The following is a 15507-nucleotide window of genomic DNA, read 5'->3' as shown; positions in this document are numbered from 1 at the left end:
TTACTGATTTACAGTTCTGGACAGCCTTTCCCACATATGTGAGAAGGTAGTACTCACAGGGCTTTGCTCAGCTGTTGCCTGTTCCTGACGCAAGTGTCAAATGGTCTGGCAGGTGAATCCGCATCCCTGTCGTGGTCTTGGGTGTTGGCACTTGTGAGCCAGTATATGTGTCATCACCCACATGCCAAAGCTCCAGAGAAAGCTACATGTGCATTGGAGGACGGCAGCTGCCATTTTCTCTGGGAGAAAGGACAATTAAGAAACCTTTTAGCAATGGCCTCAGCATTTCCTTTGGAGAATAAGAGGGAGAGTTGAAGGGCTACGGAATTCAGGCCAGAGGAGCAGACCATCTAGAACCAGATACATGATCTGACTAAGAAGCTTAAGGAGATAGCAAAGTAGGAGGAGATAAAAGATCAGGGCCTCACCCCATTCCTCATGTTGCCCAACCTTTGCTGATGTAGAGCCTTGATTCTCTCTGACATGGCACTAGAGTAGAATTAATTTCCAATGCACTTCAATAGACACAGTTTGAACTGATTGGAACCTGGGGAGCCAAATATAGATACAGATTTGATATAGATATTGGTATAGAGATAGAGATAGAGATAGAGATAGAGATAGAGAGATATAGTTATAGATAGAGATATATAGATTTAGATGCATATATTTATAGACATATATAGATATAAATGTAGATATAGACATTCATATGGCTATAGTTAGATATATAGATATAGATATAGAGATAGAGATATGGAGATATAGATGTATATATATATATAGTTATATAGATATAGATAAAGAGCCTTTCTACCCATTCTACCCAGACTGAAGAGTATGGAATATTAGAGCCAGATATTACCTTAAAATTTTCATACTCATCATTTTTGGGTGACAAGCTGAGAGTCAAAGTGAGTTCATCAAGGTCAGCTGGCTGGTTAGTGAAGTAGAAGTAGTAACTTGTATGTAGTTATTTCACAAAATATCGTTAGTCACTTTTCCAGGCATGGTGTTGGGTACCTGTGGGTACGAAGGAGAAATAAACTTCACTCTGAATTCCTCGAGGGCAGGGGCTAAGGTTCCCCACAGGGAGGCCACGGCTGAGGAATCATACCAAGATTCATACGTGTGAGACGGAAGATAAATCCAGGAGGGAATGAGCTCATTCAGGTACAATGTGCAGAGTGAAAGCAGGAGACACAAAGCCCAGTCTTCTCACCAGTCCTCCAAGGCTATTTCCACAACGCCTAACCCAGTCAGTACCTTCAAAAGAAAAGTTTAATGTAATCTGCACAGCCTTACATTGCAAAATCTTGCAATTAAGAGAGTTTTATGTGAATGAAAAATGTCAAATTTATTACCAAAATGCTCTAAGATTTTGTACTGGTACTGGCTACTCTAGGACAGATTGGGTTCCTGAGACATGCCAGACCTCAGCTCCCAGAGGACACGTCCCCTGGAACACGCAAATCACAACAGTCAGCACCCCTCCCCCTTTGACTTGCTATCTTTCCCAGGTTGTCTCAGTCCCTTTGGGTTCTGGCTGCTGTGACAGTGCCACAGACTAGGTGGCTTAGAAACAACAGAAATTTCTCAGTTCCGGAGGCTGGAAGTCCAAGATCAAGGCACGGGCAGATTTGGACCTGCCTCCTGGTTCTCAGACAGCCACCTTCCCCTGTGTCCTCACATGGCGCAAGGGGTGGGGGCTCTCTTTATTCTATAAGGGCACTAATCCCATTCGTGAGGGCTCTGCCTTCATGACCTAATCACTTCCCAGAGGCCCATGTCCAAATAACATCACTTTGGGGAATAGGTCTCAAAATATAAGTTTTAGGGAGACATAAACATTCAGTCTGTAGCACAGGATTTCCTCTTCCTACCGTCTCTGAATGTCTTGGTGTCTGTGAGTTCCTTAAATCTTCCCGTCATCAGTCATCTGATTCTGGACTCTGTAGCTGCTGCTTCTCATCTCATGAGAGCCGTCTGTAAGTGGAGAAGCCCTCCCCTCCACTTCTCACAGCATTGTGGAGGCAATCTACTTAAACAATAATGATAATAATAATAATATTCTAAAAGTAATTCAAAGCTACTGCACAGTCCCCAGCCCCTTCTAGGTGCCTGACAGAGAAGGTTTGATCATGTCCTCTCCCCTAGGCCACTTGCTCAGACATAGAGGTTCATCCTATAACCAAAACTATGATTGCTCCATGTACCTCCTCACCTTCATGTCTAGACCACTGGGAGTCCAGACCTCAGAGAAAGAAGAGACCTTAGTCCTTCTGGGTGAAGGACTAAGTAAATAAGGTAAAGAAATTGAAATCAATTAGAAATAAGTTACCCAACTGAGAGCCTCTCAACCTTGGCAGTATTGACATTATTTGTTATGAGGTGGGCGGGGTGAGGAGGAGGGACTGCCCTGTGCATTGTAAGCTTTTTAGCCACATCCCGATCCTCTACCTCTAGACAACAGTAGCAACTCTCCACCCGCGACAACCACCAAAAATGTCTCCAGGCATTGCCAACCGTCCCCTGGGGGACAACATCGACTCTGGTTAAGAACCACAGTTCTATCCCAGTGATATCTTGGGGGTGGGGGGAAATCAGCTGTCCTATAAGATGAACTTTGATTTCAGGATAAGAAAAGGGTCAGTTGAGAAGTACACACTGGTGGGATATTTATCAATCCCATAGGCCTTTATATTTTCACTATATGGAACACACAGTGTCAGGGATATGAGGGCCCATTCGGAAGTGATTCAGGTATCAGGACCTTCTTGGATAAATTCTCTGTACGCTCCTACTTTAATACAGGTTCTCTTTCAATGAGTCAGTCACTGTTCCTGGCCAGCTAACCCGGGATGGCACTAAAACAGAGCTGGGCACAGTGGCTCCACTTGGAAGGGCCTGGCATGACTGTGGAGGCCGCACACTAACATGCCAGCTACAGGTGGCCTCCAGTTACAGGCACAGGCCGGGGGCAGGAGGGGGTATCGTCGCAGAGCTAGGCGTGGAGAGGGCAGGGCTTCAAACACAGTCAAATTAACTCATGCTAACGTTATGAAATTGACCTATCCCCAGAAAGAAAATAATCTCACTGACTGAGATGTCGCACACACACACCCAGCCCCTTACTTTCATTCCAGAGAGTTGGCTACATTAGCCCTCAGTGCTGGCACGGCAGGCTGCCGCAAGCATAAGAAATCAAAGGTTATCTATTATTCTCAAATATAGTAATGATCTAAAAATAGGGAAGTGATTTAAGAACTAAACAAAGCAACTGAGTTAGTTGTTTATAACCTCTGAATAAGTCAGGACACAAATTTAGCTGACCACAATTTGAAAATGAAGAACTCAGCTTAGATCAAAACTTAATTCATCATCATAATCATTTTAACCCTAGTTATTAATGGAACAGATAATCCAAGGTTCTATTCTATAGCAAAATTGCAAAGAACTGGATAACATTTCTTTCAGACTCTCAAGAAAGTTGGCTGGGTTTCTTTTTCGGGACAGAGATGTTTTAATCAGAATTTTCTTTGAAGTGCATTTATAATGTCCAGTTGTCATATGCAGTGATGATTATGGAAGCAGTATTTGGGAACAGAAAAGTGACTTAAGAGTGTTATATAAATGAGTTATTTTTAGCAGGGTTCTATTTTAGATGGTTTTATAAATATACTCCCTGTAATGAATAATCACTACACAATTAGAAAAAAAGCCCCATTTCTCCTCCACAACTGTTAATAATTCCCATTGTCCTTTTAGATTAATTCAAGGTGATGTCTCAATTTCATCACAGATAAAGGCACCATGGCAACAACTTAACCTCTCTTCAATTATTTCAAGTCTGTTTCATTAGAGGGAGATTAAGTCCCTGTGTGTTTCTCTAGAACAAGGGCTCAATGGGGGGAAGTTTTAGAAAATCGGGTTTCAGAACAAAATACAAAAAATCCTTGTATTGTTTAAATAAGAATGGCTTAACATAAACTGAGCTCTACTGTGAGTCAGCTCTTCCAGCAGGGGCTGCATCACCATTGGTTTGAAGTGGTGCATGCAGGAGCCCTAACTTAAATGAGAGGCTAGACTAGCAGCCCTGAGGATGGCCTCACACTGTGGGGGTCTACTACTGTGATAACAGCATCTGGGGCTCTTGGGTTCTGAACTCTATGGCAAGTCCCCCAGCCCTAGAGGGACTTCACATAGCCCCCCAGGGCACTCATGACAGGAGGTTTTTCCTATTTTCTGTGTAGAGCCACATGCCCTGTCAATAGCACAGGTTAGCATGGTATGAAGAATGGCTCAATACCCACTCTCTCTTTCCCTTACTCCCTTCTCCATCAGCAAAAAATTTTATAAGCCAGTTAAGGTCTTATTCCTAATTAGTTAGGTCCTTTATTAATGTTTTCAAGCCAGCTCAAAATTTTGGCTCAAACCTATTTCCTAAATATAATATAAACTGAAATCATTCATTCATTCAATAAATAATCATTAAGTACCTACATGTGTCAGACACTGTAGCAGGCACTGGGATTAAAGGAGTGAGCAAGATGCAGGGGAGGGGGGACTGACTTTCAAGGTGTTAACAGTGAAACAGGAAAGAGATGCAAATGAACAAGCAGTAGCATAAGTGAGGTATAATCGGAGAAGCAGAGGGCCTTTTAGGAGCATATGGCAGCAGCCTCTCACCTACTGGGGTGAAATGTGGCTTGCCTGAGCCAGGGGCCTTTAAGCTGAGACCTGAGGAAGGAGTGGGAATTAGACATGGAAAAGAATGAGTGTCCCGAACAGAGGAAGAAGCGTGAAGGCCAGAAGTCAGCAGAACTAGGTGCTTTGAGAAAGTGGTAGAAGCTGCCCATGGCTGGATAACGGGACCAGGAGAGGCTGGAGAGGTGAGCCGATGTCCTTCTCCCTGATGGCTGTGTGGGTAGCCACATTAAATCAGGTCTAGAGGGAACAAGGAAAACACCATCCCAGGTGCTATCAAACTACCCCAATACCAGTGTGCATCTCTTCCCTGAACAAAGCCTTGTCGCTACCCAGACAACCCCAGGCACTGATCTGCTCTGGGCGCTTGTCCTCCACACAGCCCGGAGGTGACACTAATAGTCAAGCCAGTGACTGTCCTGTTCTGTCTCTGCAATTTCTACCAAAGGTTGCTGGGAAGCTGCCACCCTCTCAGAGAGGGCCTACTGGTGAGGTGCATTGACCACCACTGTGGCCAGGCCCCCCACCAGCCCCCTGTCTCAGGCATTACCCTGCTGGAACATGCCCAATAGACAGACTTGAGGAGGGACGTTGGTGGGACATGTCCATCTGTCAGCGCTGTTCTCAGGGCACAGTCTCGCCCAGCGAGGGGAGTTGGAGAGTGGGGTGTTAGTGAGACAGCATGTCCCTTCCGTCCTGGGAGGGCTTTATCCTTGCTTTCCTCCCTGGGTTGATTGGAAAGAACATTCTAGAATGACAGACACCAATCCCAGCCTCTCTTCTCCAACCCCCAATACTAGGCTGCACCATGTGGGAGATTGTGTGGAGGCAGCAGCTAGCAATGCAGTCTCCCCCATCTATAATGAGGGACCCTGCCCACACCCCTGCATCACCCACTTACTAATGAGTGAAGCATACGCTTTCTCTGATTCCCACTCTTAGCCACCACTGGTTCAATGTTTCATGGATGTATGTGGATCTTCAGGGCCCATCCCTCCTGTTGCTCAGTGCAGGCAGCTCTCCTGGGCCTTGGCACACGATGCCTCCAGCGAATATCCCAAGTTCTGAGTAAAAGTGGATCAACTTGGTGGTCAAAGATTCTTGGTAGACAGAGTAGTCATTCAGTGGGGACCACAGATATTCATGATTAACTCTAGAAACCACACCTGGGAAAAGAAGAGGCAGTTTATGCAGTTAAAAGTGATTCATTTGGTAGAATTTGAACCCTAACTAACTGATCATAATGTTAAGAAATGACTATCTTTTAGGTGTGATCATGGTATTAAGAATAAATTAAAAGTAAGAAAACGGCCTTAGCTGGTTTGGCTTAGTGGATGAAGCATTGGCCTGTGGACGATTCCAGTCAAGGACATGTGCCCAGGTTGCTGGCTCGATCCCCAGGAGGGGGTGTGCAGGAGGCAGCCAATCAATGATTCTTTCTCATCACTGATGTTTCTATCTCTCTCTCCCTCTCCCTTCCTCTCTGAAATCCAACAAAATATATTTTAAATAAACAAACAAACAAATAAATGAAACTACCATATTTTTTAGAAAGACAGGCCAGGCTGAACTATTTACTAATAAAATGATATACTGTCTACGGTTTATTTCAGCATACTATGACAATGGAAGGAGGGTGGGTATGTATGTAGATGAGACAAGCTTGGCCATTAGCTTGTATGATGGAGGCTCAGGGTACATGGTTGTTACCATGCTATATTCTCTATTTTCACCTGTGTTTCAAATCTTTTCTGCTATAAATTATGTTTTTTTTTATTTAGAGTATCCTGAGTGAATATGCAAACTACTAGAAAAGTTTAAGAGAACTCAAATCCTTTTAAAGTGCTTTAATAAATAGCATTTTACTAGATAAAGAAAGAGAGAAACCAGTCTCCACAGCACATGTTAGATTCAGCAAACTGAAGATTGCTTTTGGATGAGCTTCTACTGTGAATTACAGGTAAGCACAAACTCAGGCTCAGAAAATAAAAATTAGATCACATACAAAGCAGGGAAATCAGCAGAGAGATCTTAAGTTGTATGTATTCTTCCTTGGTGATGATATGATTAGATTTACTAGATAATCAAGACTGAACAAAAAGAAAGAAAAGAAGCTTTGAGTCCAGTTCTATCTGAGGGTAGAGGTATGGTTCTAAGTAACCTCCACGTCTCCCAATTTGGTTTCTGTGTGAGAGAGACTATGAAACCCCTCAGAGTCATTCTTCCTATTCCACTGATGACATTTGGTCTGAAACATGGATATAAGTGTTATCATCAGAGGGGTTAGAAACACTCAGTTTTAAATCAATGGTATAGAGCAGGGACTTCCACCTGGTGTGCTGCAAGAATTTTTAAAACATGCACCGTCTGACTCATGTCAGGGGCACTGACCTCTCTTCCCTTACTGTCAAATAAAACAGTGACAACAGCCAACACAACAATAGCTGTTGGGGGTACGTAAATCAAAAATAATACCTATTTTTATAAGATCAGCAAAAAATATATTTTTTGTTGTGCTGCAGAATTTTAGAAGTTAGTTTATGTGTGCATGAGATGAAAACGGTTGAAAACCACTGGTGTAGAGATGTGGCGAGATTCAGGAAGTGAATCCTAACTCTCAGGTGGAGCTCACGCTCAGAATGTAAGAGAAAGAGGGAGGACACAGTGAGCTGGTCATTCCATTCTAACTTAGAAGTGGGGTGTCTGTCACAATCCAATCATTAGCACTAAGTTCAATAGTGTGCCCAGGCTTCATGTCACACTTCAGCTGCTAGTGAGGAACTGCCTCAGGGGACAGACACTTCCCACTTGAGCAAGTGGCCAGGCTGCTTGCTGCACTGACAGGTAGAATCAGAGTCTAATGATGAACTCTTGAGCGCCCACTAGGTGCTCAGAACTTCACCAACATCATCGGAAATAAACCTTTAGCATTTTTATTGTCTCCCATTTTACCAACCACGGCACAGAGAGGTAAAGAAAGTCCCTGAGATCATGCAATTAATTAGTAAGTCACTAAGTTTGCATTTAAAACCAGATCTTTCTGACCACAGAATCTATGTCTTATGACACATTAGCCCATTTGTGAAATACAACAGAGACAAATAAAGTATATCAGAGACTATGGTGTCTCTGGCACAGACCAAGTAAACACATACCCTGCTGCTGATTCATGGGGTAAGGCATCCAGCTATGCCCTCTATCTCTCACTGCAGTTCACCTCTAGTGCTGTGAGTCTCCTTTCCTTCTAGAAGCTCAATGGGACTCCAATTGGGATATGGCAAAGAGCCACATACATTTAAAAGTAGCCACTTGTTTCACACACACAGGCGCTCACACACACTGATTTGGGGCTGAAAGAGACTACGCTAAGGGAAAAGAATCCCTGAAAGGGTGCCTGTGATGATGAAACTACTTTTGATTAGAATTCAGAAGAGCCCAATCTAAGGCAAAGGTGACTTGTTCACTTGCCAGAGAAACGTATTCCTGTCCAGGGAGGAAGTGAATTGAGACCTGCAGTTACTTCGGAAAGCTGGCCACACATGACTTGATAAATTCCTTTCAGAGTAGGTCTTTCTTAGGATAAAGGAAAGGCTAATCTTTCCCGGGCAAGATCAAACTCATTAGCCAATGTGACCACCAAGATTTACTGTATGACTTTTAAGTGGATACTATTACAATGTCCTTGTTCACCAGGAAGGACAAGTATTTGGCAGGAAAATGGAACACAACCTTCCCTTTTGAGAGGTACCAGTATTTACCTCCCCAACACCACTGGAACAAGAATCTTGTTCTGAGAATGAGCTCAACCTGAACTAACAATATGCTTCTTAACAAAGATTCACCATCGGACTTGGCTCATTAATTAGTTGGCATCTTCTCCATGGCATAACTGTTAGACTAGCAGGAGGCAGCCGGTAGATGTTTCTATCTCTCTATCCCTCCCCCTTCCTCTCTCTTTAAAATCAATAAAAACGTATTTTTTAAATCAATAAAAAAAATTTTAAAAAGAAAGAAAAATGAGAGCCAAGCAGAAAAAATTAAAAGTAGTCAACTCTGTACAGCAAGGTGAGGTTTTAGCAAAAACATTTGTCGACTGCACTTAAAGACAAACCTATCTTACGTTTTACTCTCTTACATGACAACACCAGCAATGACATTATGCTGGTATTTGTGGATTATAATTTCATAAATCTTAACAACTTCTTTTCTTATTTCATTGACAGACACCATTTTAATAAGGAAGAGAGCAAGGTAAAATGCAGAAAGAATACGTACAATGGCCACATCCATATGGACTCTAACTCCATGAGATAGTAAACTTTGACTAAATTTATAATCAGATTTTCTTTAGGTGTCATGTGAGAGCAGATAAAAAATTTTAGAGCTTCCCCAAGACCTCAAGTAGGCCAACTCTGCAAAAGGAAGCCTCTAGTCCTCTGAAGATTTTTCTGGCTGCTTAGTTTATGTTGTTTGGGTTTGTTTTGGAATTTTTCGTTAGTGTTTCAACCTATAGTAGCATGTAACGTAGAAATTGCCAAGGATGTTGTTCATACCAACAATATAAATTGCAGAAAGATTCATGCTTTAAAGTGAGGGTAGAAATGAACGACTTTCATTGTTTTATGTGTGTAATTGCCTTTGATGTTCTAACAATTCTGTCTTGTTTAATACTATCATAGAATAAGGTATTCAATATAGGAACATTTTCCAGATAATTGTTTTAATTATGTATTACTTTGATATAGCTTTCTACAATGCATTGTTTTATTTAGTAGCTTAGTTGGCATATACTAGTATATCTAGCTCATAAATAAAAACATCAATTGAATTATTATATCAAAATTCAATGGCAGTCTCAGGGCTTATAACTTACTGGGGTTTGTATGGATCTTTAGCCAATATATTATGTAACTTCAAACTCACATGCAATGGAATGTGTCTGCTGTGTCCTCTACTGCCAGATGGTCAACTGTGGCTTCTTAGATGCTCTAAATAGATCTTTCTCATTGCAGTTTCCAACCTGTGTCGATGGGATAACATAACTGAGCTTGTTAGAATTTGTCCAAGATACATAGATTCTATGTGATCATTTAAGGAGCTCTGTGATGAGTAAGGAAAAACAGTCTCAGTGCCTGGGCTGTATCTTATGTTCATCAACCACTCCACTCAAAAATCTTAGACACCAGGGTCACATCTGGTTTCTCAGAGCCTACTGAATGGCTAATGTATAATCAGCCCTCAATAAATATGTGTTGCATGACTACATGAACATAGGGTTTGGCATTTATTTTTACTGCTCTGAAACTTTTAAACTTATTTCCATATTGTTGGCTTTGTAGGCTTAGATATGTCAATTCAGCATTAATGTTACTGATAGTTCCTGTGAAGTAAGAAAAAGTACAAAACCACTCAGTTTAGTACTTGATATGTAGCTTAATAGGTATTCAGTAATATTAGTTCAGTCAGCATTTTCCTCACCTTTACTGCCTTTTATGTTTGCTTATTGCTTAAATGGACTTTTTTTGGCTACAGAATTTCCAGAGGTTGCATAGCATAATGGGGAAACCACTTAATCAAGAGTGAGAACATCAAGTTGAAGTCCTGGCTTTGTCACACATTATTCAATTAAGGCAGTGGCAATTAACATAATTTCTTGGCACCTCAGTTTCCTCATAGGTAAATGGAAATAATTATTCAACTTAAAAACAATGTATTGAATGATAGTCAGTGTTAAGGCCCACAGGATTAAAAAATGATCTATCATTTTTCCATTTCACACAGGTTCTTGTGCAATTCAAATTTGATGAGAATTTTTTTAAAACTATGAAGCAATACCCAATAATTTACATGTTATTCATTATGAATGACTACTTCTCTAGTAGAGGAAATATATTTGCTCCATGTAAAACAAAGTATAAAAATCAGAAATTTATTAAATAAGTCTCTTGGAGAACTTACAAAAAAATAAAAATAAAAATAAATTAAAACTATGAAGCAATAAAAAATTAAACGCAATTGGTATTATTTTTGCATGTATTTTAAGGTTGTTTTTCGTTGCTCAAAATAGTTCAAATTCTTTGGTTTCTTTTTCCTTCTCTCTATCCTTCAGAGACAAAACAAAACCAGTAACGCTTTGTTTTAGTCAAAGCTTACTTTTATTTGCATTTGATATTTCCAAAGTCCAAGTTCTAGTTTGCTTTTGGATTTGTTTTGTAGGATTGAGTTCCATATGTATAAAAGTTTTAGGAGTGTTGGGGGTAAATGTTTGCTTGGAGGATCTTGAAAAAAGGTTTACAACACTTCAATAACTGGATTTGATTGATCCAGGAAATCTACTTCCTGTATTGATCTAACAGGAACCAAGGAATAAAATATGGATAGGAAGGATGAGTAGTCCCTTGGAGACCAGCTCCTTCTCTACTGGGTAGATTCAGGGTATGCTATGCTGCCAAGGTTAGCAAATAAAATAGAGGTCCAGTTAAATTTGTTTTCAGATAAACAAAGAATAAATTTTTAGTGTAAATATTGCCATATGTTGTATACTATATTTTATTTGGCAACCATGGGTGAGATAATACCTTGAAGATTCTTAGAAGACTTATCTACTTGAAAGGTTCCATAAAAGTCTTAACAAAACTACAACCTTCAGATGATCATTACCCTATTAAGAAGGGAGATACTGCCCTAGTTGGTTTGGTTCAGTGGATAGAGCATCCGTGGACTGAAGGGTCAAGGGTTTGATTCACCGTCAAGGACACATACCTGGGTTGCAGGCTATATCCCTGGCCCTGGTGGGAGTGCTTGCGGGAGGCAACCAATTGATGTATCTCTCTCACATTGATGTTTCTCTCTGTGAGTCTCTCCCTCTCCCTCCCACTCTCTCTAAAAACCAATGGAAAAATATCCTCAGGTGAGGATTAACAAAGAAGAAAAAAAAAGGAAACACTTTTGCCACCTAGAAAAGGGTCCTGTTGGCTGACCAGGGTCATCTGCGAGGTTCCCGTTCAGGGTCTTTCATGTAGCTGCAATCACATGGCTGCTGGGGCTAAAGATGTCTGACCACTCAACTAAGCTGGAGAGCCAGAAGGCCTTCCTCGTAACTGGGTGTTGACTGGGAACTCAGCTGACAACTACTGACTGAGGTGTCTATGCATGGCCAATCCCCTTGGCGTGGCATCTCCTGACATGGAGGCTGTGTTCCTGGACAGCACCCCAAGAGTAAGCATTCCAAGAGCGAAGTCCTTTGCTTTTGCCTCCCAACTAAGCAAACTCCGTGAATGTGTTGATACCACCAACACTTATGTCTTGGAGATTAGGGACATTGTTATAGTGCTTGTTACATGGCTCCTGCTCTCTGGGCACACTTTTACCTCAGTGAGTAAGAACAGAAAGACACAGGAGAGAGGCCAAAGGGTAGCGTGTGAAGTGAGGATTGAACAAGGGGCAGAGGGACTGGTGTGGAGGCAAGCTCTAAAGATAGATAAGTGGTGGCTGGCTGATAGCTGCCTTTGGTGGGTCCCGGTACGAGGCAAAGTGGGGGAGTTATGGATTACATTTGGTTGATATATGGATTTTCTAGGATAATTTTGAGGATAAGAAGAGCTAGTTTGAGTAAGAAATAAGTTGACTTCTGAGAAAGAAAAACTAAGGACCTGGCTGGGTGGCACAGGAGGTTGGAGCGTTGTCCCATACACCCAAAGGTCATGGGTTTGACTCCTGGCCAGGGTGCATAGTCAGATTGCAGGTTCAATCCCAGGCCAGGGCACGTATGGGAGGCAACCGGTTGATGTTTCTCTTTCACACCGATGTTTCTCTCCCCACTTTCCTCTCTCCCTAGAATTAACAAAAACATATCTCCAGATGAAGATTTTTTTAAAAATCTGCCTAAATATTTTTATACTTTAGAGCTTTCAAAAGATTAAAACATAGCAAGTTCATGGTTTATCCTTTTTTAAAAAAAGTAAAACTTTTCTTTCATTTTATTTATACCTAGTCACTTTAAAATAGAAGGCTCCTTTCACTTAAATGCACTAAAAGTATCAATTTAACCAAAGGGACTTGCCTCTAACACAGATCTCTGCTTGTATCTTGATCTATACTATAATATCCACTGCACTGCTGTTTCCCTTCCATATTTCATGAATGTCCCCACTATAAGTTGAGAACCCCAAAGGTACTCCAGGAGCCTGGGTGAATATAAACCCCTCCCTATCGAAGTTTCTAATCACAAGTTCCTGGCATGCGTAATACACACGGGGTGTACAGAAAATGACTGATTGAGGCTCACTCTGCTTGTAGGTTAGCCCCAGAGGTTGCTTTTGGTTAAATAAATATTAGGTCAGTGAGAAGGCTACTTCCCAATCACAACACAGCCGCCTGCTGCGCGGACCAGCCAGTGGCTGAAAAAGTAGTGAATAAGGACATGTTCTGCCTGCTGCTATGAAATGTGAAAGGGGGTAGCTGATAGCCAGATGTGCCCCCACAGACTTTGCAGAATAGAAAGGTCAAGCAACTCAGCTGTATATTTAGACTAAAATGTAACTGAGTTGTTTCTGGAAGCCAAGCTCAGAGGGAGACCATAGCAAGAGGGAAAATGAGATCACATTATCCAACCACTGACTGAAAAAATCAGGCTGTGGGCTTCAGGTCTGTCACTCCATCAGAAACCACGAAACGTCACCAACAGCATTCAGGAATGAGAACCAGAAAGCCACCTGAGTACACACGGCCTTGGAAGGAGCAAAACTAAACTGTTATCAATCAGCAATATCTGCATCTTGTTGATGTGGGTTGGCTGTTGCTAGCTAGAAGAGAGTTTTACTTGGAAAAGAGGGATTAGAAATGCAAATGAGTTATGGCCTTAAAGGGGAAATAATCAATTTAACTTGTATAAGATGAAGGTTGGGATTAACCTATCCTAAGATAGCATTTCTGAACAGCCTTTGAGACAGATAAAAACATCTGAATTTTTAATCTTCAACCTCCTTCCCCAAGAACTAGTCTTGACATTGGAGAGAGACATCTAGATACTGCTAGAAATTTACTATGGCTCTTTACTACTGAAATGTTGCTTTAACTGTGTCATACCATTGTTGCAGAAAGACAAGAGTGGGTTGTTTATAGATATTTCAAGCCTCAGTTACTAGTCCTCCCTCATGTAAAGAAAAACAACTCATGAAGTTTACCAGCTCAATGCACAGACTGTGTCTTCCAGTGAAGATCACAACCTCTTCCTTATTTCTATGTGTTTGAGGCCAGCTTATCATAACCAGCAAGATTTGTGGCCGAGTAGCCAAATCCTGGCTTCCTCTAAGACAGTGGTTCTCAACCTGTGGGTCGCGACCCCTTTGGGGGTCGAACGACCCTTTCGCAGGGGTCGCCTAAGACCATTGGAAAACACATATAAATTACATATTGTTTTTGTGATTAATCACTATGCTTTAATTATGTTCCATTTGTAACAATGAAATTGGGGGTCACCACAACATGAGGAACTGTATTAAAGGGTCATGGCATTAGGAAGGTTGAGAACCACTGATCTAAGAAGTCGTACTGACACCATTTCTGGTCTCCGGAGATTACAGCTTTAAAACATATGTAGACACACCACTTTTTTTCCACCCCCCCTTCCCGTCTCAGTAAGAGGACTTTAGCAGCCTCATTAAGGTATTTAGATTTTCAAAGACCAGACCCCATAATATAACTTTCCAGGTGGGAACTTTTCAGAACAGGAGAACATTTTTAGAGTTTGAGATGAAAATGTAACAAAACACACTGCAACAGAAAGGAGACATACCACTATCCTTTTAAAGACAGCTACACGCCCCTGAAACTTCACTTGCATCACCATTACTCATTAAACAACTGTTTCCATGGGTAACATTCAAAATAGAGAACCACTGGGACAGCCTTGGCACTGAATTTGAGCTGGGTCTCCAAGGTCCAAGTGTGTCAGGTGTTAATCCTTTAGTTGCTGGGGTGGGGGTGTCTACAGGTCCCTGGGGGCGGAGGTGTGGTGTGGAGAACAACTGGTGCTTACGTGTGCACGTCAGCATTCCAGCAGCTGTCCTAGCTGCATCTGTGTACACTGAATCTAATTATTCCCGTTCATAGCCTATACTGTCTCCAACATGTGCATCAGAAGGCACACAGGAAACAAATGCAATACAACGTAATCTAGACCTGGTGCCTTTGCTGTGCTTCTGATGCAAAGGCGTAATTAAGCTCACTGCCTTACATTTGCCTTGTGTAAAATAATTTTTCCCATACTTAGTCGAGTGTTTTCATGAAAACACTGTGACTTGAAAGCTTTCTGAAGGAAACCCTGTTACCTAAAAATATCTTTATTACTCTTGAGCACTGTTTGTCTTTGATTCTTCAAGAATTTGTCATGTCATTTTCCTAAGTTATTAAAAATGAATACACACTAACTTAGTTGGATTCAGATTTAAAAGCAGGTATAATTATGATCATCATCATTATTGTATTGTATTGGCGTTATCTACATATCTTTAGCCTTAATAATGCACTAAAGGAAAGCTTACGCTCACTCTTTTTTACTATCCCTAAATCAAGTATTTTTTAATGGGTTACAAATATTCTCTTACTATTTTTTAACACAATAAAAGAATTGTCACTGGTGTTGGCATCTTAGGGCTAGAGTACATTAGAAACCCAGGGACCTCTAATGCAAGGACATAAATAAGTAGTTATATATACTTGCAGATCCCCGTATATTAACTGAGATGTAAGCTGTAAGCATCAAGAACGGCATATTAAATTGATTAACAAACAAGAAAA

This window comes from Myotis nattereri, assembly GCF_964212035.1.
Source record: "Myotis nattereri genome assembly, chromosome: 17".
NCBI lineage: Eukaryota > Metazoa > Chordata > Mammalia > Chiroptera > Vespertilionidae > Myotis > Myotis nattereri.
Note: the sequence above shows the minus strand (reverse complement) of the source record.